Source organism: Heteronotia binoei, chromosome 10 (genome assembly GCF_032191835.1).
Source record: "Heteronotia binoei isolate CCM8104 ecotype False Entrance Well chromosome 10, APGP_CSIRO_Hbin_v1, whole genome shotgun sequence".
Taxonomy (NCBI): domain Eukaryota; kingdom Metazoa; phylum Chordata; class Lepidosauria; order Squamata; family Gekkonidae; genus Heteronotia; species Heteronotia binoei.
This window is the reverse complement of record NC_083232.1, coordinates 55828429-55842067: the sequence shown is the minus strand read 5'-3', so window position 1 is coordinate 55842067 and position 13639 is coordinate 55828429. Positions and strand designations below refer to the sequence as shown.

The window sequence follows — 13639 nt, the reverse complement described above, 5'->3', positions numbered from 1 at the left end:
TTTGTGGGGACAAGAGTTCACCCTCCTGACTGACCACTCCTCTCTGTAATGGTTACAGACTATGAAGAACACCAATTCTAAATTGCAGAGATGGTCCTGGAGGATTCAGGAGTACAATATGAAGATCGAGCACATTGCTGGACGCCACAATGTGATCACAGACTTTCTGTCAAGAAAGGATGGTGACACTTAAGGTGTCAGCCTTCATGTATTGGAGAAATGCCTGAATGTTTGTGTAATATTTGGTTTCTCCTTGTTTGTTTGGATTCGGCTACGGGGTTACCTCTGTAGGAGGCAACCCCTCCGGCTCAGAATTTAAGGTGGGGGATGTGTGGAGAAACGCCATCTTAGTTAATGGTGGTGCTTGGTTGGAAGGGAACATGAAACTGCTAAGGCAGGCTTTGTGGCCTAGCCTTCCCCTCATTCCCTCCTCCCTTCTGGAGTTAAACCATCACCTCTAGGGGGAAAGCCTCCTAGAGGGGTAGGAAGTTCTTTTTTTTTTAATTGGAGTGAGGCGGGGAAAGTTCAGTTCTCAGCTGGCCCTCAAGGAGAGAGGTTGTCAGTCTGTGGGCTCCTGACTGTGGGAGAGGCCTTCTCAAGAGGGAGAGGAGGAGTGGACTCCAGGCAGTCAGACTGAGGAAGTCATCCACAAGGCAGGGCAAGTTTAGACCAGGGACAGGAGGATGCGTTTAAATCCACCTTTTATTTGTCCTTCTGGTTGCTGTTCAGGTGCTGTGCTAAACTTTTACATGCAACTGTTTTTTTTTTCTTTTTCTCTTCTAATTAAATATTTTTACTGTTTTGAATGCTGGCAGTCAAACTTTGTACCACATAGATCTCCAACCGCTTTAGACCACGCTGCTTTATGAAGGAGGCCCCGGGGAAGGGGGAAGGCATGTAGTTGGATAAGGTGCCAATCCTCCAGGGGTTCCCCGAAGAAGTGCTGTGGTCTCTGTGATACCCAAGTACAGGGTGGCAGAGGACCTTGAGGCCTGGCCTCAGAGCTGGAGAGGGGGATTGGGAGTCCTGTTCCTCTCAATCTGAATCCCTAGACTGAGCAGGTGGTGGCAGCGAGCCCAAGTGGCCAGAGGAGAAATAGCTCCCTCCAAAAAGGGGAATGGGGTCTGGTAGGCAAACCAGGGCCGTTCCATCACAGCAGGTGATGATGCTCTTACCTGTCCAGCATGATGCTGCTACAGCTGGTGGATGCCAGTTCAGCCACAGTGGGGGAGGATGCCTGGGAGTTGCTGCAGCCTGGCCATGGTGGAGGAGGATATCCAGCAGCTGTTACACCTGGCTGCAGCAGAGGCACCTGACAGCTGCACTGGGCCCAGCTGTGATGGAGGAGGATATCCAGGAGTTGCTGTAGCCCAGCTGTGGTGGAGGAGGATGCCTGGCAGCTGCACCAGGCTTAGCAGCAGCAGCAGAAGACACTGGCCACCATGCTGGGCTGGGCTGCTGCAGCAGAGGAGGTTGCCAGGCTCATTCCCCCTGCAGATCTCTCTCTTCTTACTGAGCCATAAGGGGAATTGCAACTCGCCGCCCCGCGAGTATTGTGGGTCGCCACTTGTAAATATCTAATTTAAATTGTTTCTCCAGAAACCACATGCTGAAGAATGATACTAATTCTTAATGGTGTTAAGTACCAATGAAAGTTTGTTCTTTGATAATAAAAAAAGTCCACTACAGCAGGTGGTGCTACTCTGCTCAGAGGTGATAAGTAACAGGTTAGGATCAATCAGAAAAACTGATCATCCACACCACAGAAATTGTGCTGCTATTCTACAACAACAGGAGGAAAGTGCAAAAAAATTGGTTTCTAGGGATAAAATGGGAGTATATCAGGCAAAGAACAGAAGAACTGTGGATTATTTACTGATGTCAGCTGGAGCTACTGTTGTAATTTCTTGTGCAATTGATGGCAATTGCTGTGTAATCACCCTAAGTGCTAAAACTCTTATGGCTTTAGTATAACAAAAATACTTTGTGGGCTTCTGTTCAACACCAGAGGCTATAGTTTTACAATATGCCTTCTGTTTGAAATTTTGCTCTTGCAACCCCAATTTTATGTTTCATACTGTAACACATTGTCACTAGGAAAATGTGACCCTTTATGAAGCTAATAAGGTGTTATGATTTGAAGTTCTGTATGAAAGTAAGATTGTCACTGATTCCTGATGACCTGAAATTAATATGTTTTATGTTTAACGTACATGGGGTTTTTTCTTGCAAATGGTGTCCTGTGTTTTTACTGGCATGAAATTGCACCCTCTAAATCCTAAATCTGTGTGGAATGGGGAATGTTGAAGACAGGTTTGAAAGCCCAACTGACATCTGGTGGGAACTTTTGGTGGGTAGGGACATATTAATTGACATCACTCCAATGCTGCAATGTCTATGGCTTTACTATAAAATTTTGGTGGAATCCTAGAGTTTCTGGGTTAATGATAGAAGTGACATGTGGGTTAATGATAGAAGTGACATCATGATGTTGGAGCATTTCTCCCCATACCACCCTGAATTTAGACTCTATGAACAAGCTAAGTAAGTCATGGTGTTATAGGTTATAGGTTTACTCCAGCACTTTGAATTGGGCATGGAAGCAAACTGGTAGCCAGTGTGGCAATCTTAAACTTGGGGAGACATTTATCCCCTGTCAACTCTCTAGCTGTTGAGCTGTATGCTGGTTGTAGCTTCCCTGTCAACACTCTAGCTGTTGGTTGTGGCTTCCATGTTGCCTTCCATGAATTCAGTCTGAGTCCAAGAAAGGGGACAAATTTTGTGCTATATGAAGTTGATAAAAGACTCTTTTGCCACCTGGTTTATCTGCTTTTCCAACAAAACAGCTGGATCCAAAAGAACTCTTAGCTTGTTGAGTCATATCATCCAAGGTGAGTAGCATAGTTCCCTCCAAAATCTCAGCCTTCCCAGTCAGCATCACCTCTGTTTTTGCAGATCTATGCATAGCTTTTAATTTGTTCCAAAACCACAATAAAGAAGGATCAGGAAGGTTAAGTTGCATGCCCTGAAAAGGACTAATTTATCATAGATCATTTCAGATGAAGCTGCCTTATACACTGTACTCCCTCACTCAATATTGTCTACACCAACTGGCAGCAGCTCCCAAGGGTCTTAGGATCTTTCCCAACACCTGCTACCTTTTAACTGGAGATACCCAATAGATATAGGGAGCATAGCCCTCAGCCCATTGTCTAAAAACTGCATCCATCCCAGTTGGCTTCACTGTTTCTAGCTTGTTGGGTTGACATTTAGGGAGAGGGAAGGAAGCATTTATTTAAAAGCATCTGCAGCAGTCTTTTAAAACTGGTAATTCAAACAGAGACATTTATCCACTATGATTTATGACAACTAATTTGCTGTGATTTATGAAGCTGCTCTCCTTTACTGTTCGGGTTAAATGTGTATGATAGCAGAAAGGATAGTTTGAAGTATTTTTGAAGAGTTGCCCTCTACCCCTTGCAAGTTGCAATCTCCAGGAGTCATCCCTGCATATTTCACTGCATGCCAATCTGTTCCTGCTGGACAGGTCAATCAGTGGCCATTAGCCATGATATGTAAATGAGGCCTTTAGGCTCCAAGGCAGGATGAGTACCAGTTGCTGAAACTAACAACAGGGGTAGAAGCCATTATGATGCCTTGCTTGTAAGATTTCAGATGATTGTTGTGTTGGCCTCTGTTGGAAACAAATGGCCCTTGGTCTGATCCAGCAAGGCATTTCTCACTTTCTTACATCTAGCCATGGGTGGAATTCTATCAGGAGCTCCTTTGCATATTAGGCTACACCCCCAATGTAGCCAATCCTCCAAGAGCTTACAAGGCTCTTTTTGGTAAGCTCTTGGAGGATTGGCTACATCAGAGGTGTGTGGCCTAATATGCAAAGGAGCTCCTGATAGAATTCCACCCCTGCATCTGGCACATGCAAAAGCACCACATCTCTGACAGCTCATATATGGTCACCAATTGAAGCATATGCTTTTATATCTCATGGAAAGAAGGAGTTACCAGGTGGGTTATACCCCACCATAGAAACAGTGTAACAGGAAAGAACCACACTCAACAGTTCATACCTTGTGCACATACAAAGCAGCACATCCACACTGAGCCTTGAAGATGACCAAGAGAACAACTAGCCTTGTATACTTGGCAGTAGTTACTGGACAAGGTCTCTAATTCATAGTACAGAATAGTAAAACAATGAATGGAAGCTAGGCAAATCTCATATTTTCATTTATCTTCTGTTAACAGAAAGGTCTTTTTCTTCATGTCATATAAAAATACACTGGTTTCCTCCAAACTAAACTCTGGGAACACTATGCTAGTCTATATTGCTACTCTCTTGTGTTTATGTAGCAATGCTCATTGGGTATTCCTGTCAGAAAATCATCCAAACAGGTTTTTCCTGTTGGCTTTTTGTGACTGAGAGTGATATTAACCAATGAAAGTGCTGTTTGGTTCAGGGGTTGCTTAATTGTTTTCATAGATGTCTAACAAAATATCTGGAATAATGGGGGGCAGATTTTTGCTCATAATAACAGAATAGTAAAGCTCAAGTCTGAAACATGGCATAAATAAGGCCATCAAAATTGGATCTGAAATCTTTTAAAAAGATATTTGCAAACTACATGTCCATAAGCTGAGGCCTATGTCCGAACTAATATTCTGAAAAGCAAGGTCAGAGATTCTGCACTCAAAGATATTTATGCAAAGATGTAAGTCTCAATATTGAATTTCACAGGAGCCGCTCATGGGTCTTGGAATTCACATATTTGGAGGTCTTTGGCTGCCCTACTATGACACCATAGTGGGCTCAGAGGTCACAGTCTTCCTTAGTGTTCAGCTGCTTGTCGACAACAGTCTCTCTGGTTGCCAATTTCTTATCTGCTCTGAAACTCGGTCTGAAAAGTCCTGCTGTGATATCACTGGAAATCAGCCAACAGTATCAGAAAGGTGGGCCAGACAGAGAAGGCAGAAGCTGACAAGAGTGAGAAAGTCAGAAGACATAAAGGAAATGTCAGGGTCTGGGGACAATAAAAGTACATTCTGTCAGGAAGTCTTTTAGGTAGGGCTCAGTTAAAAAACAGCAACAAAAGAAGTGGTTTGCTAGCCATAACCATCAAGATCTTTTAAAATCAAATACAGGATAAAGTTTATAATGTGCAAATCAGCACTAATAACAACATTGTCCTTGAAATGCAACTCCTCAGCATAAAATGTAGCTTGTTACAATCATTTTTGTATAAAATATGACCCACCCGTTTGAAACATATGGCTCCATGAGTTCTAATTTAACTGGCAAGTTCCTTAGTCAGCAATGTATAGTCTGCCTGACTTGTGGGAACAAGAGTCAGCACCATCCCAGGCTGTAGCAAGCAGTATCCCTTGTGGACCCATAGAGGTTTCCACTGCTGGTGTTTGGGAAGAAAATAGTGCAACCCGCTTTTCTAAGGAGATACATAAGCAAAGTACTCATTTTGGCAGGACATATACTAAAACTGGAACAACACAGAGAAGATTAGCATAGCCCGTGGGCAAAGAAGATGTACAAATCCATGAAGCTTTCCATAAAAAATATCCTTCCTTAGTTCTGATTGCTATTAGCCATCTGCAGAAACAACAGCCCTTATGCCTCACTTTCACATCTCCTTTAGCCCTGACAAATATTCATTCAAGCATTTAAGGATTAGGAGCTTGAAATGCTTCACTTAACTTCAGGGTCAGACTGGGAAACTTAACAGGGTTAGGAACAAGCCAAGCAGCCCCCATGGTGCTGCAATCATGTCAGCATGTTACAGACTAGAGTCTTTTGTGGATAAGATTAAAGCATCCCAAAGGCTCACCAGATCTGCCTGCAACTTCTGCTGAGCCCTGGAAAAAAATCAGTTTCAGGTAGAATCACGTCCTCTGAGTCTGCTATGGATTACTATGTGATTGGGATAGAATCCAGAGTCGGTATAGAGTTGATAGAATGTTTGGCTTACATCTCAGAGACCTGGGTTTGGGCAATGAAGCTCACTGAGTCACCTCTGGCTAGTCACTGTCAGCCAATGGGGGACAACCCCATCCATATAGTGCACCCTGAGGTCCTTTGTGGAGAAGATGGGATATAAATGAGAGGAAAGAATGAGTTAACTGGGTAGAATGCAAGTTCTTCTCAGCATTTCTTTCTAGTACAGCCACAGCATGGGTTTGGGTGACTTGGAGCCATTTAAAAGCAGGGTTGGTGCCAGGCTTTTTGGCGTCCTAGGCAAGGCTACCTACTTGTGCCCGCACTAACCAATTAAAAAAAAAAAAAAGAAGATATGCGGGAAAAAATGAAAGGCACAAAACTGGAAACTTTACATTCTTAATTTATTGCTTTTAATTTAAATTTTAGATCCCTAGAGAAATAATTATTTACATATATTTAATTATTTATATACTTTTCAAACTACTGTATTTTTTTAAAAAAAAGTGATAAAGAAGAAAGGAAGGAAGGAAGGAAGGAAGGAAGGAAGGAAGGAAGGAAGGAAGGAAGGAAGGAAGGAATGGAATTTTGTTTCCTTTGCGTGACAGCTCTAAGGGATTAATGACACTTTTGTAACTTTTGCTTTATTTACAAATGTACTGGCAAAGTGGAGTAAATAGTCACATGGCAGCAGATACCACAGTACCCTCAGATCAAACACCCACCCTGAATCCCAAGCTGAAATAACAAATCTAGCTTTAAATATTCACTGTATATGCCTGTTTTTGTCCTCCTATCTTTAGAATAACTAGACAGGGATGCTATATTTTTAAAAGTTATATATATATATATAGAAGAGGGAATTTGCAGACTGCCATGCATGCCTACCATGCATGCATGCCTTCTTCAGGGCAACAATTAAAAATAAAAGAACTCGTCATCCCTTGTGTCTGATCACCCTTTTCTCTTTTTAAAAAGGAACACACAACCAGAAAAATACTGGCATTTTCCCTGTAATACCAGTTATTGTCTGTCAACTCACTTCCCATTAAATTAAGGAAATGGAACGCTGTGCTAGATAACTCATTGGTGAAATGTGCTAACTATATTCCGCCTGGCTTCATGTCCTTCTGGTTCTTTCTAAATTCCAGGGCGAGAAGTGCTATCAACCAACATCTGCCACTCACTCTATAATTTAAATTGACAAGGTGACAGGGGAGCCTCAGAGCACGCAGCAAGTTCCTCACCCTTCTAATGGCATTCTCAAGGGCCAGCATAATGCCCACCCTTGCCCCGGTCTAGGATGTTTTGACTGTACCAGATTCTCCTGTTTGTTGTTGCTTGCTCCCATCATTGACATCCAATAAAAGACTTCATTGTCATGGTGCCAGCTCCCCAAAGCCAATCAGCTCCAGGCCAGCCACTCTCCTGCCCAAAGGGGCTGCCTTTGGCACCATCTGGGATCACAGCTCTCTGCCATGCTGGGGGGAAACTGCCTCCATGAAGATATGCAGTCAGAGGAGCCAGAGGGCATGCCTGCATCCAGCCCAGGCCAGGAGGCTTAGATCACCTGCCTCCAAGTCTCCCTAGTGCAGTTTCCCCCGCTTTATTGTGGAGCTGCCCCAACACATCGGGCCATGTAGTTTTTTCACGCAGAAGAGAAAGTAAAGAAAAGGCATTTGTCACAGGAATGAGCCTTCTGACCCCATTGCAAAGAACCCCAGTGCAACCAGATGCTGGTTTCAGACTGAATAACATGTACCAGGGGTGTCATGAGCCTTGACGAGGGGGAGCTGGAAGGGTTAACAGATCTGGAAAAATTGCCAAGCAGCTCCTCAGCTGAGCAACCAGCAGCTGGCCCATCAACCACTCTCCTCACATTCCAGGCACCAGTGCCGGATGTTGATAGTCAATCTCCTCCAAGCTCTCCCCCTCCCATCTCAAGAGTTCAAAGCAGGCTCCAGAAAGAACTTTCAGAGCGAAGACATGAGGCACACCGATGCTTCAGATCTCTTAGCCCTGAGTTCTAGCAGAGTTGCTGCCACCCAGGGAACAGGCTGATTGAGGCTCCCATATAACTCTCACCCAGGACCTTATAACCTCATGGAAGCAATAAGTCGATTCCCTGGTTTACATCCATGCTCCTTCCTGATTCTAGATCCTGACCTGCTTGAATTCCTTGGCACCCTGACCTTTTGGCTTTTGGACACTGGCACCCTGACCTTTTGGCTTTTGGACACTTTTTGGACACTGATTCCAGTTTGCAATTTGGATTTGATGGCTTGGCCCCTGTTTGACTTCCTGGACTTTGACCTTGGACTGGCTTTGGACTCCCGCCTGCCTGCTCCCTGAGAACGTGACAAGGGGAGTGGACTTCAATCCCTCCTCTTTGCCGGCTGCCATAGATGCACATGCAACCTCAATCAGAAACAAGCTCAAGCTTAGTCGATGTTTCCTTGTATGCGGGGGGAAGGGCTATTGTGACCCTCTCCCCGTAGCTCTGTTCAGCTGGTGGGGTTTGGGTGGGGCCTAACAGAAGGAATGCCTCTGGGACCCCTGATTTTGGGTTCTGCTTGGCATCAATGTAGCTGCAAGAACCTCTCCCCCTCCCTCCTTCTCACCACATCACTGTCTCACCTGCCTGGGTTGTGAGGTGTGGTTTCCTCTCCCAGGTTTGCTGGCCATTTTTCCAGGTTGATTGCAATGATTGAGGAGGCAAGGAGGGAAGGCAGGCAAGGGAAGGCAGGTGGGCAAGGGCTGTGTGCAGGGAGGGAAGGTACGTTGGTGAGGGAAGGAGGGAGGCAAGGCTGGCCCGGAGGGGAGGAGAAAGGGGAGGGAAGGAAGCTGGAGCCAGAGCCACACCTGCCCGCACACGCGCACACCTCTCTGCACTTTATGTACTTTCTTCCTCCTACAGGGCTGGGCACCCCTGTGGCCAGTTTCCACTCCAGGTGGCTGCCTACCTGGTCTACTCAGTAGTGCTGGCCCTGCTTAAAAGCTTGAGAAAGGAGCCTGGCATGCTGTAGGAACAAGGTCACATGTGTCCTTCAATCAAATTGTTAAGGTTTGTGTGTGTAAGATGCTGTCAAGCTGCAAATTACTTATGGTAACTCCAGCAAGGGGCTTTCAAGGCAAGTGAGAAGAGAGGTGGTACACCATTACCTTCTTCTGCAGAGTCTTCTTTGGTGGTCTACCTTCCAAATGCTGACTCTGCTTACCTTCCAAGGTCTGATGAGATCAGGTTATACCACACAGCCTTCTCTCCTATTGCTAAGTTAGAAGTTCACAATTTCCTGGATTTCTGAAAAGCAGAGAAGGGATGGTAGCTCTGGGTATGATCAAACCATCGAAAGCTACAGGTGGTATATATTCATAACTGAATCAGTTACTATATGGTTTTTTATTTGGATTCATTTTTAGTATAAGGCCTCAACAACAGTCAGTCAAATGAAATTCAGTCTGCAGCATTTCCCAATGTTGTTGATGAATAAGTAGCAAGACTCCTTAAAGTTGGGTTCAACCTGTCTGTAAGCAGTCATACTCTAGAAATGTTATCATTCTTGAGAGCTGATGAGGGAGCCTCAGTACTCCCCCCTCTGCCTACATATTTCACCCTTCATTGAAGTCAATGACAGGTCTCCTCCCATTAGCTGAACTTTGGGCTTATCTGGAGCAGACATCTGTGACCACTGTCTACTGAGACCACCCATTGGCAGCATAGAATACCACAATGCAGTCAGTGAGTGGTGAGAGGTTAAGGGTCATGTGCTCTGACCAGTTGACAAGAAGTATCTCAATAAAAGCTCAATGGGGGAAAAAGACTTTATCTTAAGAAAAATATGCAATTCACTGGTTCTGCACTGAGAAACAATAGCACCAAGTGGAAAGTTATGTTATTTTAGTTATTGCTTGCATTTCATATTGGGGCTACATCAGCAATTCAAAATGTGTAATTCTGATGTCCGAAAATGAGGTACCAAAAATAGTAACTCTTCAGTACTTCTCTTCCCTCCCACCCCAACACACAACAAAAGTGGTCTGTCTTGTGACCTCCACTCTCATGAGGGCTTTAGCTCTCTTCATCTGACATTTCTGCTTCTCACTCAAAATGACCCACACAATGATCTCTCTTGTGGTGGAGCATGTCCCATGTTTTCAGTCTGTCCAAGAAGACTGCTGTGTTCGGTTTTTGTTGGGCAGTTTAAAGAAGTGATACGTATAGTTTCCTGTGTCAAATATATATTTTGAAACATTGCAGGACCACCAATACTTGTAGTCAGGGTTTTTTTTTTTTGAGCAGGAACACACAGGAATGCAGTTCCAGCTGGCTTGGCACCAAGGAGTTATGGCCTAATATGCAAATAAGTTCCTGCTGGTCTTTTTCTACAAAAAAGCCCTGCTTGTAGCTGTCTTTTTATACTTGGTTTTTTATCTTAATTTTTTTTTTGTTTGGGATATATCATGCTGGATCTATCTTGTCTAGATTTCTGTTTCACACAGTAGCCAACCAAATGCCCAGAAGACGTACAAGCAGAAGATTGAGGTGAAAGACAGCTCCTGCTGTTCCTCCACTTCAACACTGGTATTTAGATAGACTCCACGATTTGCCATAAAGTCAGCCCTCCGAAGATGCAATTTCCTCCCAGGGAATTGATCTTTGTCATTTTGGTGAGATTGCCAGGTCTCCTGTGGTCACACATGGGGGATGGAAGGGTTAAAGTTGCCAAATGTTGGTTGTGGTGGGGGTGGGGATGGTAAAGGAGATTGTGACAGCTCTGAGACTCTGAGATTTGGAGTGGAGGGCAGGATATAAATCCAATGTCATCTTCTTCTTCCCTCGGAGTGAGCTCATGGTGTACGGTTCAGTAGAATTCTGAATAAACCTGCTTAGGATCGCTCTGTATCTGTCCTAAAATGGCAATAAGCAGGCCATCCACTGAATGGAAACTAACACAACTGCAGCTGCATCATGGATACAAACAAGAAGCGCAATTTCCATGCAGAGAAACTTCTGGTTACAATTATATGACTTTGAATTTTGACTCCTAACCTCTTTGTATCAGGTTACACAGATGCCTTTGGAATATCAAAGACATCCTTACATCATGATCATTGATGAGAGTGATGACGATGAGGGTGATATTGATATACATTGAATGAAATCTCTCTCTTTTCATCAGTGGGCACAAAGGGACTCTAAACAAAGCCAGATTTTTAAAAACAACCTTGGGAAACTAGAAGAGGCAGACAAATTGTATGAGTAGCTTTAATTTTGAGCTTGACATATTTGTAACAGTCATATTTTGAGTTATGCTCTACTTCCCTATATGGTTACGAAATGAGGGAACTGTTACAGGACTGGAGACTTATGGTGTCTGTGTGATATATGTTCCCATTTACAGATATACAGATGCAGCCTATGGGAAACAAACAAAAAACTGAGGCAACAAAACTATAGGCCTTGCATCAGATGCCCAAGGAGGCATTGCCTCAGATGGCCACACTCTAGTTCCAGCTACTTACAAATGCAACTCTCCATTTTCTTCCTGTCTTTAAATTCCAAATGCAAAACTGGCTAAACTGTTACTCTTCCACTAGTTGCTGGGTATCAGTATAACATTCCAAGGACTGAGAAGAGATCACCAAAGACCATCAAGGACCATTATTAATGTGAATGCTTACGTCTCTGATTACTCATCAGCAATCAAGATGGGCAGATCAGAAACAGTACAGCTGATGATCTGGTACATAAAGCAAGGACGTTATTTGGTCATATCAACAGACTGGTCAGGTACTCTTGCTGAGGCAGGAAATCAGAACCACCTAGACCGTGGAAGCTATGAAGTCATTTCAGTGCTTTTACTGATCCAAGCTTCATCTTTCCTGAGTGCACACTGGCTAGACAAATCAGTATACAGAAGGAAATGTAGGAACTATCAAGTGTCTAGAAGAAGCCTTACACAGAGTTTAGGCACTGGACTGAATGGTCAGAAGCAAGGCAAACTGGGAAGACAAAGGGCTTTTGTGCTGGGAAACTATGACAGGATACAGTCATAATTAACTTGTGGAACTGATTGCCGCAGGATGAGCTGATGACCAGCAGCTTAAACCATCTAAGTTACATATATACATTATTGCCCAGCTAAACTACAGGTGCACAAAGCATTTGTGTTTTTCTACACACCTTGTTTTCCACAGAAAGTATACCTTTAACACATTGAGGAAATGTTGGATTTCCACTTTTACAAGCACATTTCTTTGTCTACCAGTAAGAAACTCAAATCACCTGGCAGTATCTTCTGGCCATATGTAAGCACAGACAGCCTACAAAAATAGTAACGGTTCACTGACAGGAGTCTTATTATGCTTACAAAATCAAGATAATGATATTGGATTTATATCCCGCCCTCCACTCCGAATCTCAGAGTCTCAGAGCAGCTCACAATCTCCTTTATCTTCCTCCCCCACAACAGACACCCTGTGAGGTGGGTGGGGCTGAGAGGGCTCTCACAGCAGCTGTCCTTTCAAGGACAACCTCTGTGAGAGCTATGGCTGACCCAAGGCCATTCCAGCAGGTACAAGTGGAGGAGTGGTGAATCAAACCGGGTTCTCCCAGATAAGAGTCCTCACAATTAACCACTACACCAAACTGGCTCTCCACTGACATGTTTTCTTCTCAACTCTCTTCTGAGATCATCATCTTAGGTATTGCCTGTCTTTATATATACAGCTGACAAAATGTCCTCTGTGTTCCTTCAGATAGTCTACCAACCATCCCTTTTTTCCCATAATGCCATTATCAAAAGGTTCTATTTCCAGAAGGTTCCATTAGTCTTTGTTCTTAGTGACCTGCAAACCTCTGTTGCATTCCTGATGCTGTCTTCTCCAGGGACAGTCATGATCAAATCAAAACCATCTGTACTGATTTCTCCTTGATGAATATACTCTGTACATGGTTTACATTACTAGTGAACTTTCAGTTACATATGTGTGGAGGAAGATTGTGACTCTTTTTCTTTTTGAACCACTGTTGTCTTTGGCTTTCTTGCAGCTGCTGCAGTGTCAAGAGGGGGAGGGGGGGACCTGTTCTGTGTTATTTCAAAATTTAACAAAACACAAGAATCCCACCCCCTGTCATAAATCAAGAGCTTCCTGTTCTCTTATAACAAAAATATCTTGCAGGGTATATATAAAGTTTCAGCATGTCATCAGGTTGGATGCAGTCAGTTTTTCCTTTTAGTATCAGCCAATTTCCCTCTATAGTACAGCCCCTACTTCACATGATTTTTGTACCATGACTATGCAGGTACTGGGGGGGGGGGGGAGGTGGGCTCCCTCTTGGGTATCCTGCCCCCCCCCCCGGGAAAGTGTATGTGCAATACATAGCCTCTCTTCTCCCGGTGTAGTGAACGCCGCGTGGTCACTTACCGGCTATGCCTGGCAGATGGTCACTGCAATGGCCTCTCCTGCATTACTGCATCCATGGCAACACCTTCCCGCTGGTACCCCTCGGTTTCTCACAGAGTTTGCCACGTCATGGTGCGACCGAATGTCCGGCGGTATAACCGGATGGGCAGGCTGGGCTCACCAACCTCGCCAGCCAAGAGAAGGAAAACTCTAACATCAAACCCGGGCAGATAGAGCTCGTTAATGTAACACCTACCACCTGGAGGA

At 44.2% G+C, this 13639-nt stretch overlaps 1 non-coding gene across 1 annotated transcript; it reads left to right on the top strand.

Annotated features, from left to right (window-relative positions):
- Nucleotides 1-5483: 5483 nt before the first annotated feature.
- LOC132578693 (U6 spliceosomal RNA) lies at nucleotides 5484-5590 on the top strand. Its single transcript, XR_009555903.1, has one exon. It is a non-coding gene; the product is annotated as a U6 spliceosomal RNA (small nuclear RNA).
- Nucleotides 5591-13639: the final 8049 nt, after the last annotated feature.